Source organism: Salmo salar, chromosome ssa01 (assembly GCF_905237065.1).
Source record: "Salmo salar chromosome ssa01, Ssal_v3.1, whole genome shotgun sequence".
NCBI lineage: Eukaryota > Metazoa > Chordata > Actinopteri > Salmoniformes > Salmonidae > Salmo > Salmo salar.
Window position 1 is genome coordinate 121925721 of NC_059442.1, and position 12500 is coordinate 121938220.

Below are 12500 nucleotides of genomic sequence, written 5' to 3' on the forward strand. Positions count from 1 at the left end.
GTGTGTGTGTATACCGCGTGTGTACACGTGTGTGTGTGTGTACACGTGTGTGTGTGTGTACACGTGTGTACACGTGTGTGTGTGTGTATACACGTGTGTACACGTGTGTGTGTGTACACGTGTGTGTGTGTACACACGTGTGTGTGTGTACACACGTGTGTGTGTGTACACACGTGTGTGTGTGTACACACGTGTGTGTGTGTACACGTGTGTGTGTGTACACGTGTGTGTGTATGTGTGCACACACACGTGTGTGTGTATGTGTGCACACACACGTGTGTGTGTGTGTGCACACACACGTGTGTGTGTGTGCGCACACGCGTGTGTGTGTGCGCACACACACGTGTGTGTGCGGCACACACGTGTGTGTGTGTGCGCACACACGCGTGTGTGTGTGTGCGCACACACGTGTGTGTGTGTGCGCACACCGGTGTGTGTGTGTGTGCGCACACACGTGTGTGCGTGTGCGTACACACGTGTGTGTGTGTGCGCACACGTGTGTGTGTGTGCGCACACGTGTGTGTGTGTGTGCACACACGTGTGTGTGTACACACGCGTGTGTGTGTGTACACGCGTGTGTGTGTGTGTACACACACGTGTGTGTGTGTACACGTGTGTACACGTGTGTACACGTGTGTGTGTGTGTACACGTGTGTGCACGTGTGTGTGTGTACACGTGTGTGTGTGTGTGTGTGTGTACACGTGTGTGTGTGTGTGTGTGTGTACACGTGTGTGTGTGTGTGTGTGTACACGTGTGTGTGTGTGTGTGTGTACACACGTGTGTGTGTACACGCGTGTGTGTGTGTACACGTGTGTGTGTGTACACGTGTGTGTGTGTGTACACGTGTGTGTGTGTACACGTGTGTGTGTACGCGTGTGTGTGTACGCGTGTGCGTGTGTGTGTGTGTACACGTGTGTGCGTGTGTGCACGTGTGTACGCGGTGTGTGTACACGCGTGTGTGGTACGCGCGTGTCGGCGCGTGTACACGCGTGTGTAGACGCGTGTGTTACGCGCGTGTACACGGCGTCCGCGTGTGTGTGTACACGTGTGTGTGTACACGGAGCGCGTGTGTAACGTGTGGCGGTACACGCGGGATCACGGTGTGTGTAACGCGTGTGTGTGGGTGGCGTGTATGCGTGTGTACACGTGTGTACACACGCGTGTGTACGCGTGTGTGTACACGCGTGTGTGTGCGCGTGTGTACACGTGTGTACACGCGTGTGTGTACACGCGTGTGTGTGTGTACACGGTGTGTGTGTGTGCGTGTATGTACGCGTGTGTGTGTGTGTGTACGCGTGTGTGTGTGTGTACAGGGTGTGTACACGTGCGTGCGCGTGTGTGTGTGGTGTACACGGGCGGGTGTACAGTGCCACGTGTGTGTGTGTACACGTGTGTGTGTGCGTGTGTACACGTTGCGGTGCTGTGTGTGTGTTACACGTGTGTGTGTGTGTGTGTGTACACGCGTGTGTGTGTGTGTGTGTACACGTGTGTGTGTGTGTACACGTGCGGGTGTGTGTGTGTGTTACACGTGCGTGTGTGTGTACACGTCGGTGTGTGTGTGTACACGTGTGTGTGTGTGTACACGTGTGTGTTACACGGTGTGTGTGTGTGACACGCGGTGTGTGTGTGTATGTCGTGTGGACACGTGTGTGTGTGTGTACACGCGTGTACACGTGGGTGTGTGTGTGTACACGTGTGTGTGTGTACACGTGTGTGTGTGTCACGGTGTGTGTGTGTGTACACGTGTGTACACGTGTGTGTGTGTGTGTACACGCGTGTGTGTGTGTGTGTACACGTGTGTGTGTGTGTACACGGTGCGTGTACACGCGTGCACGTGTGTGTGTGTACACGCGTGTGCGTGTGTGTACACGGTGTGTGTGCGTGTGTACACGTGTGTGTGTGTAACGCGTGTGCACGTGTGTGTTAGTGTGTTACACGTGTGTGTGTGTGTGTACACGTGTGTAGCGCACGTGTGTGTGTGTGTACAGCGTGTGTACACGCGTGTGTGTGTGTGTGTACACGCGTGTGTGTACACGCGTGTGTGTGTGTATAGCGTGTGTGTATACGCGTGGTCGTGTGTGTAACCAGCGTGAGGTGGGTAATGTGCGTGTGTGCGTGCGTGTACACGTGCGTGTGTACACGGCGGTGTGTGTGTACGGCGCGTGTGTGTACACGCGTGTGTAGGCGTGCGGTGTGTACACGGTGTGTACACGCGTGCGTGTGTGTATACCGCGTGTGTGTGTGTACACGTGTACACGCGTGGTGTGTGTACACGTGTGTACACGTGTGCGTGTGTATCGCACGGTGTAGTGTGTGTGTACACGATGTGCGTGTGTGTGTGTACACGCGTGTGTGTGTGTGTACACGTGTGTGTGTGTGTACACGTGTGTACACGTGTGTGTGTGTGTACACGTGTGTGTGTGTGTGTGGTACACGTGTGTGTGTGTGTGTGTGTACACGTGTGTTACGTGTGTACACGTGTGTGTGTGTGTTACACGTGTGTGTGTGTGTACACGTGTGTGCATGCACGTGTGTGTGTGTGTACACGTGTGTGTGTGTGTACACCGGTGTGTGTGTGTGTACACGCGTGTGTGTGTGTACACGTGTGTACACGTGTGTGTGTGTGGTACGGTGTGTACACGTGTGTGTGTGTACGTGTGTACACGTGTGTGTGTACACGGTGTGTAACACGTGTGTGTGTGTGTGTGTACACGCGCGTGTGTGTGTACACGTGTACGTGCGTGTGTGTGTGTGTACACGTGTGTACACGTGTGTGTGTGTGTGTACACGTGTGTGTGTGTACACGTGGGCGTGTGTGTGTGTACGCGGTGTGTACACGCGTGTGTGTGTAGAGCGTGTGTGTGTGTCAGTGTGTACACGCGTGTACACGCGTGGCGTGTACACGTGCGGTGTGTGTGTTACGCGTGCGCACAACGCGTTGGTGCTCGCGTCGTACGACGCACACGTGTGTGTGTACACGTGCGTGTGTGTGTGTGTGTGTACACGTGCGTGTGTGTGTGTGTGTACACGTGTTGTGTGTGTGTACACGTCGTGTACACGTGTGTGTGTTGTGTGTACACGTGTGTGGTGTGTACCGCGTGTGTACCGTGTGTGTGTACCGCGGTGGTACACGTGTGTCCGTGGTGTACAGCGTGTGTACACCTGTGTGTGTGTGCGTGTGTACACGCGTGTGTGTACACGTGTGTGTGTGTGTACACGTGTGTGTGTGTGTGTACACGTGTGTACACGTGTGTGTGTGTGTACACGTGTGTACACGTGTGTGTGTGTGTACACGTGTGTGTGTGTACACGTGTGTGTGTGTGTACACGCGTGTGTGTGTGTGTACACGTGTGTGTGTGGTGTGTGTACACGTGTGTACACGCGGTGTGTGGTGTGTGTGTGTACACGTGTGTGTGTGTGTACACGGTGTGTGTGTGTACACGTGTGTGTGTGTGTACACGGTGTGTGTGTGTACACGCGTGTACACGCGTGTGTGTGTGTTAACGTGGTGTGGTGTGTGTACACGCGTGCACACGTGCGTGTGTGTGTGTACGCGCGTGTGTACACGCGGGTGTGTGTGTACACGCGTGTGTGTGTGTGTGCTGTACACGCGTGTACACGTGTGTGTGTGTAGTGCACGTGACGCGTGTACACGCAGGTGTGTGTGTAGACTGGTGTGTGTACACGGCGTGTGCACACGTGTGTGTGTGTACACGTGTGTGTGTGTGTGTACACGTGGTGTGTGTGTACACGTGTGTGTGTGTGTGTACACGTGTGTGTGTGTGTGTACAGCGTGTGTGTGTGTGTGTGTTGTACACGGTGTGTGTGTGTATACACGTGTGTGTGTGTACACGTGTGTGTGGTGTGTGTACACGTGCGTGTGTACACGTGTGTGTGCGTGTGTACACCGTGTGTGTCGTGTGCACGGTGCTGTGTACACGAAGTGTGTACAGCGTGTGTGTGGTTAATAGCGTGTGTGCGTGTACACGGTGTACACACGTGTGTGCGTGCGTGTGTGTTTAACGTGTGTAATGCACGCAGCGTGTGTGTGCGTGTGACACACGCGTGTGTGTGTGTGTGTGCGTATACGCGCGTGTGTGTAGCGCGGGGATACGTGTGCGGGTGTGTGTAACGTGTGTTACACTGCGTGTGTGTGTGTGATGTGTGTGTGTACACGCGTGTGCGTGTGTGTACACGCGTGTGTGTGTGTGTGTACACCGCGTGTGTGTGTACACGCGTGTGTGACGTGTGTGTGTGTACACGTGTGTGTGCGTGTGTGTGTTACCGGTGTGCGTAACGCGTGTGTGTGTGTGTACACGCGTGTGTGTGTACACGTGTGTGTGTACACGTGTGTGCTGCGTGTGTGTGTGGGTGTATACACGCGTGTGTAACGCGGTGTGTGTCACGTGTGTGTGTACACGCAGTGTGTGTGTACGTGTGTGTACACGCGCGCGTGTGTACACGTGTGTGGTGTGTGTGTACACGTGTGTGTGTGTGTGTGTACACGTGTGTGTGTACACGTGCGTGTGTGTGTGTGTGTGTGTACACGTGTGTGTGGTACACGTGTGTGTGTGTGTGTACACGTGTGTGTGTGTGTGTGTACACGTGTGTGTGTGTGTACACGTGTGTGTGTGTGTACACGTGTGTGTGTGTGTACACGTGTGTGTGTGTACACGTGTGTGTGTGTACACGTGTGTACACGTGTGTGTGTGTGTACACGTGTGTGTGCGTGTGTGTGTGTGTGTACACGTGTGTGTGACACGTGTGTGTGTGTACACGTGTGTGTGTGTGTGTACACGTGTGTGTGTGTACACTGTGTGTGTGTACGTGTGTACGTGTGTACGCGTGTGTGGTGCGTACACGCGTGTGTGTGTACACGCGTGTACACGGTGTGTGTGCACGCGTGTGTATACGCGTGTAACGCGTGTGTGCGTGTGTACACGTGTGTGTGTGTGTACACGTGTGTGTACACGCGTGTGTGTGTACGTGTGTACACGCGTGTGTGTGTGTACACGCGTGTGTGTGTACACGTGTGTACACGTGTGTGTGTGTGGCCGCGTGTGTACACGGTGTGTGTGTGTGCATCGTGTGTGTGTGTGTATGGTGTGTGTGTGTGTACACGGTGTGTGTGTGTGTACACGGCGTGTGTGTGTGTGTGTGTGTGTAACACGGGGGTGTGTGATACCGCGCGTGTGTGTAACACGTGTGTATACGCGTGTAACGGTGTCGTGTGTGTATACACGTGTGTGTGTGTGTGTGTATACACGTGTGTGTGTGTGTGTGTTGCGTGCACACGGTGTGTGTTGGTATACACGCGTGTGTGTGGTTACACGTGTGTGTGTGCATGTGTGTGTGTGTGTTACACGTGTGTGGCAGGTGTGTGTATACACGTGTGTGTGTGTGTACACGTGTGTGTACGTGTGTGTGCGTGTATACACGTGTGTGTGTGTATACACGGTGTGTGTGTGTATACACGGTGTGTGTGTGTGTATACACGTGTGTGTGTGTGTGTATACACGTGTGTGTGTGTGTATACACGCGTGTGTGTGTGTGTGTACACGCGTGTGTGCACACACGTGTGTGTGTACATCGCACGTGTGTGTGTGTGTACACGTGTGTGTGTGTGTGTACACGTGTGTGTGTGTACACGTGTGTGTGTGTGTGTGTACACGTGTGTGTGTGTGTGTGTACACGTGTGTGTGTGTGTGTACGCGTGTGTACACGTGTGTGTGTGTGTGTATACACGTGTGAGTACACGTGTGTACACGCACGTGTGTGCGTGTACACGTAGTGTGTCAGATGGTAACGTGTACGCAGCGTGGCGTGTACAGTCGCGTACGTACACACACGTGTGTCACGTGTGGTGGTGTGGACACGTGTGTGTGTGTGTGACACGTGGTGTGCGTGTGTAACACGTGTGTGTGTGTACATCGCGGTGTGTGGGTGTGTACACGCGTGTGGTGTGTGTACACACGTGTGTGTGTGCGTGTGTGTTGTATACGTGTGCATCGCGGTGTGTGTTACACGTGTGTGTGTGTATACGCGTACGCGTGTGTGTGTGTACACGTGTATACACGTGTGTGTGTGTACACGTGTATACACGTGTGTGTGTGTGACACGTGTGTACACGTGTGTGTGTGTACACGTGTGTACACGTGTGTGTGTGTACACGTGTGTACGTGTGTACACGCGTGTGTGTGTGTGTGTACACGTGTGTGTGTACACGTCGTGTGTGTGTGTACACGCGTGTGTACACGTGTGTGTGTACGCCGTGTGTGTACACGTGTGTGACATGTCGTGTGTGTATACGCAGGTGTGTGTGTGTATACGGGAGGTGTGTGACACGTGTGTGTGTGTATACACGTGTGTGTGTGTGTGTATACACGTGTGTGTGTGTGTGTGTGTATACACGTGTGTGTGTGTGTGTATACACGTCGTGTGTGTGTGTGTGTATACACGCGTGTCGTGTGTGTGTGTATACACGTGTGTGTGTGTACACACGTGTGTGTGTGTGTATATACGTGTGTGTGTGTGTGTATACACGTGTGTCGTGTGTGGTATACCGTGTGTGTGTGTGTATACACGTGTGTGTGTGTACACGCGTGTGTGGTGTGTGTATACACGTGTGTGTGTGTGTGTATACACGGTGTGTGTGTATACACGTGTGTGTGCGTGTGCCTGTGTGTGTACACGGTGTGTGTGTGTGTGTGTATACACGCGTGTGTGTATACACGTTGTGTGTGTGTGTACACGGTGTGTGTACCGCGTGTGTGTGTGTATACACGTGTGTGTGTGTGTATACACGTGTGGACCGTGTGTGTGTGTGTACACGCAGTGGTGTGTGTGTGTACACGTGTGTGTGTGTATACACGTTGTGTGTGTGTGTGTGTACACGTGTGTGTGTATACACGTGTGTGTGTGTGTGTGTTACACGTGTGTGTGTATACAGTGTGTGTGTGCGTGTACACGTGTGTGTGCGTGTGTGTGTATACCGCGTGTGTGTGTGTGTACACGTGTGTGTGTGGTACACGTGTGTGTGTGTGTGTACACGTGTGTGTGTGTGTACACGTGTGTGTGTGTGTGTGTGTGCGTGTGTGTACACGTGTGTGTGTGTGTACACCGTGTGTGTGTGTGTGTACACGTGTGTGTGTGTGTACACGTGTGTGTGTGTGATACACGTGTGTGTGTGTGTGTGTGTGTGTACACGTGTGTGTGTGTGTGACACGCCGTGTGTGGAGTGTAAAGTGTGTGGTGTGTGTGTGTACACCGTGTGTGTGTGTGTACAGCGCGTGTGTGTGCACGCGTGTGTGTGTCACGTGTGTGTGTGTGTACACGTGGGTGTGGTATACACGTGTGTGTGTACACGTGTGTGTGTGTGTGTGTGTGTGTGTGTGTGATACACGTGTGTGTGGCGCGTGTGTGTGTGTACACGCGTGTGTAGCGTGTGCACGACGCGTGTGTGTGTACACGGGTGGTGTACGCGTGTGTGTATGTACGCGTGTGTAGCGTGTGTGTATACACGTGTGTGCGTGTGTGTACACGTGTGTGTACACGTGTGCGTGCGTGTACACGTGTGTGTGTGATGTCGTGTGTGTGTGTACACGCCGTGTGTGTGTACAGCACGTGTGTGTGTGTGTACACGTGTGTGTGTATACACGTGTGTGTGTGTACAGTGTGTGTGTGTACATCTGTGTGCACGTGTGTGTGTGTGGCGTGTGTATACGCGTGTGTGTGTTGTGTATAACGGGTGTGTGTTGGTGTGAGACGCGTGGGTGTGTGTGCATACACGTGTGGGGTCGTGCGGGTGTGTGTGTGTACACGAGCGTCGGTGTGTGTGTGTGTGTACGCACGTGTGTGTGTATACGCGTGTGCGTGTACACACGTGTGGTGTGTGTTACACGCGGTGTGTGTGTGTGTATAGCGTGTGTGTGTGTATACACGTGTGTGCGTGTGTGTATACACGTGTGTGTGTGTACACGTGTGTGTGTGTGTGTATACACGTGTGTGTGTGTGTGTGTGTGTGTATACACGTGTGTGTGTGTGTGTGTGCGGTACGTGTGTGTGTGTACACGTGTGTGTGTGTGTGTGTACACGCTGTGTGTGTGTGTGTATACACGTGTGGTGTGTGTATACACGTGTGTGTATACACGTGTGTGTGTGTGTGTACACGTGTGTGTGTGTGTTGTACACGTGTGTGTGTGTATACACGGTGTGTACTGTGTGATGCGTGTGTGTGTGTACACGTGTGTGTGTGTGTGTGTGTGTGTACACGTGTGGTGTGTGTGTATACATCGCGTGTGTTACTGCGTGTGTGTACAGCGTGTGTTAACGCGTGTGTGTGTGTGTATACACGTCGTGTGGCACGTGTGTGTGTGTATGTATACACGGTGTGTGTGCGCGTGTGGCATGTGTACGACGTAGTGCGTGTTACACGTGTATACACGAGTGTGTGTGTGTGTGCAGTGTACGTGTGTGTGTGTGTCGTAACGCGTGAGGTGTGTGTGTATACGCGGTGTGTGTGTGTGTATACACTGTGTGTGTGTGTGTGTGTGTGTGTATACACGCGTGTGTGTGTATACACGTGTGTGTGTGTGTATGTGTGTATACACGTGTGTGTATACACGTGTGTGTGTGTACGCGTGTGTGTGTGTAGTGTGTGTGGTACACGTGTGTGTGTGTGGTGTGTGTGTATACACGTGTGTGTGTGTGTTATACACGTGTGTGTGTGTGTGTGTTGTGTACACGTGTGTGTGTGTGTGTGTGTGTACGTGTGTGTACGTGTGTGTGTGTGTGTACACGGTGTGTGTGTGTTACACGTGTGTGTGTGTGTGTACACACGTGTGTGTGTGTGTGTGTGTGTACACGGTGTGTGTGTGTATGTGTACACGTGTGTGTGTGTGTGTGCACGTGTGTGTGTACACGCGGTGTGTGTGTGTATACGCGTGTGTGTGTGTGTGTGTTGTACACGTGTGTGTGTGTGTACACGTGTGTGTGTGTGTCACGTGTGTGTGTGTGTATGTGCGTACACGTGTGTGTGTGTGTGTACACGTGTGTGTGTGTGTGTGTACACGGTGTGTGTGTGTGTGTGTGTATACACGTGTGTGTGTGTGTACACGCGTGTGTGTGTGTATGTACCACGTGTGTGTGTGGTGTGATACACGTGTGTGTGTGTGTGGTAGACGTGTACACGTGTGTGTGTGATACGTGTGTGTGTGTGTGTGTGTATACACGTGTGTGTGTGTGTGTGTGTGTACACCGGTGTGTGTGTGTATACGCGGTGTGTGTGTGTATGTATACACGTGTGTGTGTGTGTGTGTATACACGTGTGTGTGTGTGTGTGTGTGTGTGTTGTATACACGTGTGTGTGTGTGTGTGTGTATACACGTGTGTGTGTGTGTGTGTGTATACACGTGTGTGTGTGTGTGTATACACGTGTGTGTGTGTGTGTGTGTGTATACACGTGTGTGTGTGTGTTGTATACACGTGTGTGTGTGTGTGTGTGTATACACGTGTGTGTGTGTGTGTGTGTGTGTGTGTGTGTGTACGTATACACGGTGTGTGTGTGTGTGATACACGTGTGTGTGTGTGTGTGTGTGTGTGTATACACGTGTGTGTGTGTATACACGTGTGTGTGTGTGTGTGTACACGTGTGTGTGTGTGTGTGTGGTTACACGTGTGTGTGTGTGTGTGTATACACGTGTGTGTGTGTGTACACGTGTGTGTGTGTGTGTGTTGTATACACGTGTGTGTGTGTGATACACGTGTGTGTGTGTGTGTGTGTTACACGTGTGTGTGTGTGTGTGTGTACACGTGTGTGTGTGTATACACGCGTGTGTGTGTGTACACGTGTGTGTGTGTGTGTGTATACGCGCGTGTGTGTGTACACGTGTGTGTGTGTGCACACGTGTGTGTGTGCGTGTGTGTGTGTGTACACACGTGTGTGTGTGTGTGTGTGTACACGTGTGTGTGTGTGTACACGTGTGTGTGTGTGTGCACATTTACGCGTGTGTGTGTGTGTATACACGTGTGTGTGTGGTGTATACACGTGTGTGTGTGTGTGTATACACGTGTGTGTGTGTGTATACACGTGTGTGTGTGTGTATACACGGGGTGTGTGTGTGTATACACGTGTGTGTGTGTGTGTATACACACGTGTGTGTGTGTGTATACACGTGTGTGTACGCGTGTGTGTATACACGTGTGTGTGTATAGTGTGTGTGTGTGTATACACGGTGTGTGTGTGTGTATACACTGTGTGTGTGTGTGTGTGTATACACGTGTGTGTGTGTGTGTGTGTGTGTGTGTATGACACGTGTGTGTGTGTGTGTGTGTGTGTGTAACACGTGTGTGTGTGTGTATACACGTGTGTGTGTGTGTGTGTGTGTATACACGTGTGTGTGTGTGTGTGTACACGCGTGTGTGTGTACACGTGTGTGTGTATACACGTGTGTGACAGCGTGTGTGTGTGTGTACGTGTGTGTGTGTATACACGTGTGTGTGTGTGCGTGTGTGTGTGTGTGTACACACGTGTGTGTGTGTGTGTGTGTGTGTGTGTGCGTGTGTGTGTGTATACACGTGTGTGGTGTGTGTGTGTGTGTGTATACACGTGTGTGTGTGTGTGTACACGTGTGTGTGTGTGTGTGTGTGTATACACGCGTGTGTGTGTGTGTGTGTGTGTGTGTATGTACACGGTGTGTGTGTGTGTGTGTGTATACACGTGTGTGTGTGTGTACACCGTGTGTGTGTGCACACGCGTGTGTGTGTGTGTGTGTATACACGTGTGTGTGTGTGTGTGTGTATACACGTGTGTGTACACGTGTGTGTGTGTTGACATGTGTGTGTGTGTGCGTGTATACACGTGTGTGTGTATACACGTGTGTGTGTGTTGTATACACGTGTGTGTGTGTGTGTATACACGTGTGTGTGTGTGTATACACGCGTGTGTGTGTGTGTGTGTGTATACACGGTGTGTGTGTGTGTACACGTGTGTGTGTGTACACCGTGTGTGTGTGTATACACGTGTGTGTGTATGTACACGTGTGTGTGTGTGTGTGTGTGTGTATACACGTGTGTAGGCGTGTGTGTATACGCGGTGTGTGTATGTACACGTGTGTGTGTGTGTGTTACACGTGTGTGTGTGTGTGTGTATACACGGTGTGTGTGTGTGTGTGTGTGTACACACGTGTGTGTGTGTGTGTACACGTGTGTGTGTGTGTGTGTGTGTATACACGTGTGTGTGTGTGTGTGTTGTATACACGTGTGTGTGTGTGTGTGTGTGTGTGTGTACACGTGTGTGTGTGTGTGTACACGCGTGTGTGTGTGTGTGTGTGTGTATACACGTGTGTGTGTGTGTGTGTATGCACACGTGTGTGTGTGTGTGTGTGTGTGTATACACGTGTGTGTGTGTGTGTGTGTATGTTACAGCCGTGTGTGTGTGTGTGTGTCACGCCGTGTGTGTGTGTGTGTGTGTGTACACACGCGTGTGTGTGTGTGTGTGTATACACACGTGTGTGTGTGTGTGTGTGTGTGGTACACGTGTGTGTGTGTATGTACACGCGTGTGTGTGTGTGTGTACACGTGTGTGTGTGTGTTACGTGTGTGTGTGTATACACGTGTGTGTGTGTGTGTGTGTATACACGCGTGTGTGTGTGTATACACGTGTGTGTGTGCACGTGTGTGTGTGTGTGTGTGTACACGTGTGTGTGTGTGTGTATACACGTGTGTGTGTGTGTGTGTATACACGTGTGTGTGTGACGCGTGTGTGTGTGTGTGCGTGTGTATACACGTGTGTGTGTGTGTGTGTGTATGTGTGCGTGTGTCCGTGTGTGTGTATGTTACACCGTGTGTGTGTGTGTGTGTATACACGTGTGTGTGTGTGTGTGTGTATGTATACACGTGTGTGTGTGTGTGTATACACGTGTGTGTGTGTGTATGTATACACGTGTGTGTGTGTGTGTGTGTGTTGTATACACGTGTGTGTGTGTGTGTGTGTGTGTGTGTATACACGTGTGTGTGTGTGTATACACGTGTGTGTGTGTGTGTATACGCGTGTGTGTGTGTATACACGTGTGTGTGTGTCACGTGTGTGTGTATACACGTGTGTGTGTGTGTGTGTGTATACACGTGTGTGTGTGTGTATACACGTGTGTGTGTGTGTGTGTGTATACACGGTGTGTGTGTGTGTGTGTATGTATACACGTGTGTGTGTGTGTGTGTGTATACACGTGTGTGTGTGTGTGTGTGTGTATCGCAGTGTGTGTGGTATACACGTGTGTGTGTGTGTGTATACACTGTGTGTGTGTGTGTGTATACACGTGTGTGTGTGTGTGTGTGTATACACGTGTGTGTGTGTGTGTGTGTATACACGTGTGTGTGTGTGTGTGTGTACACGTGTGTGTGTGTGTACACGTGTGTGTGTGTGTGTGTGTTACACGTGTGTGTGTGTGTATACACGTGTGTGTGTGTGTGTGTGTATACACGTGTGTGTGTGTGTGTATAC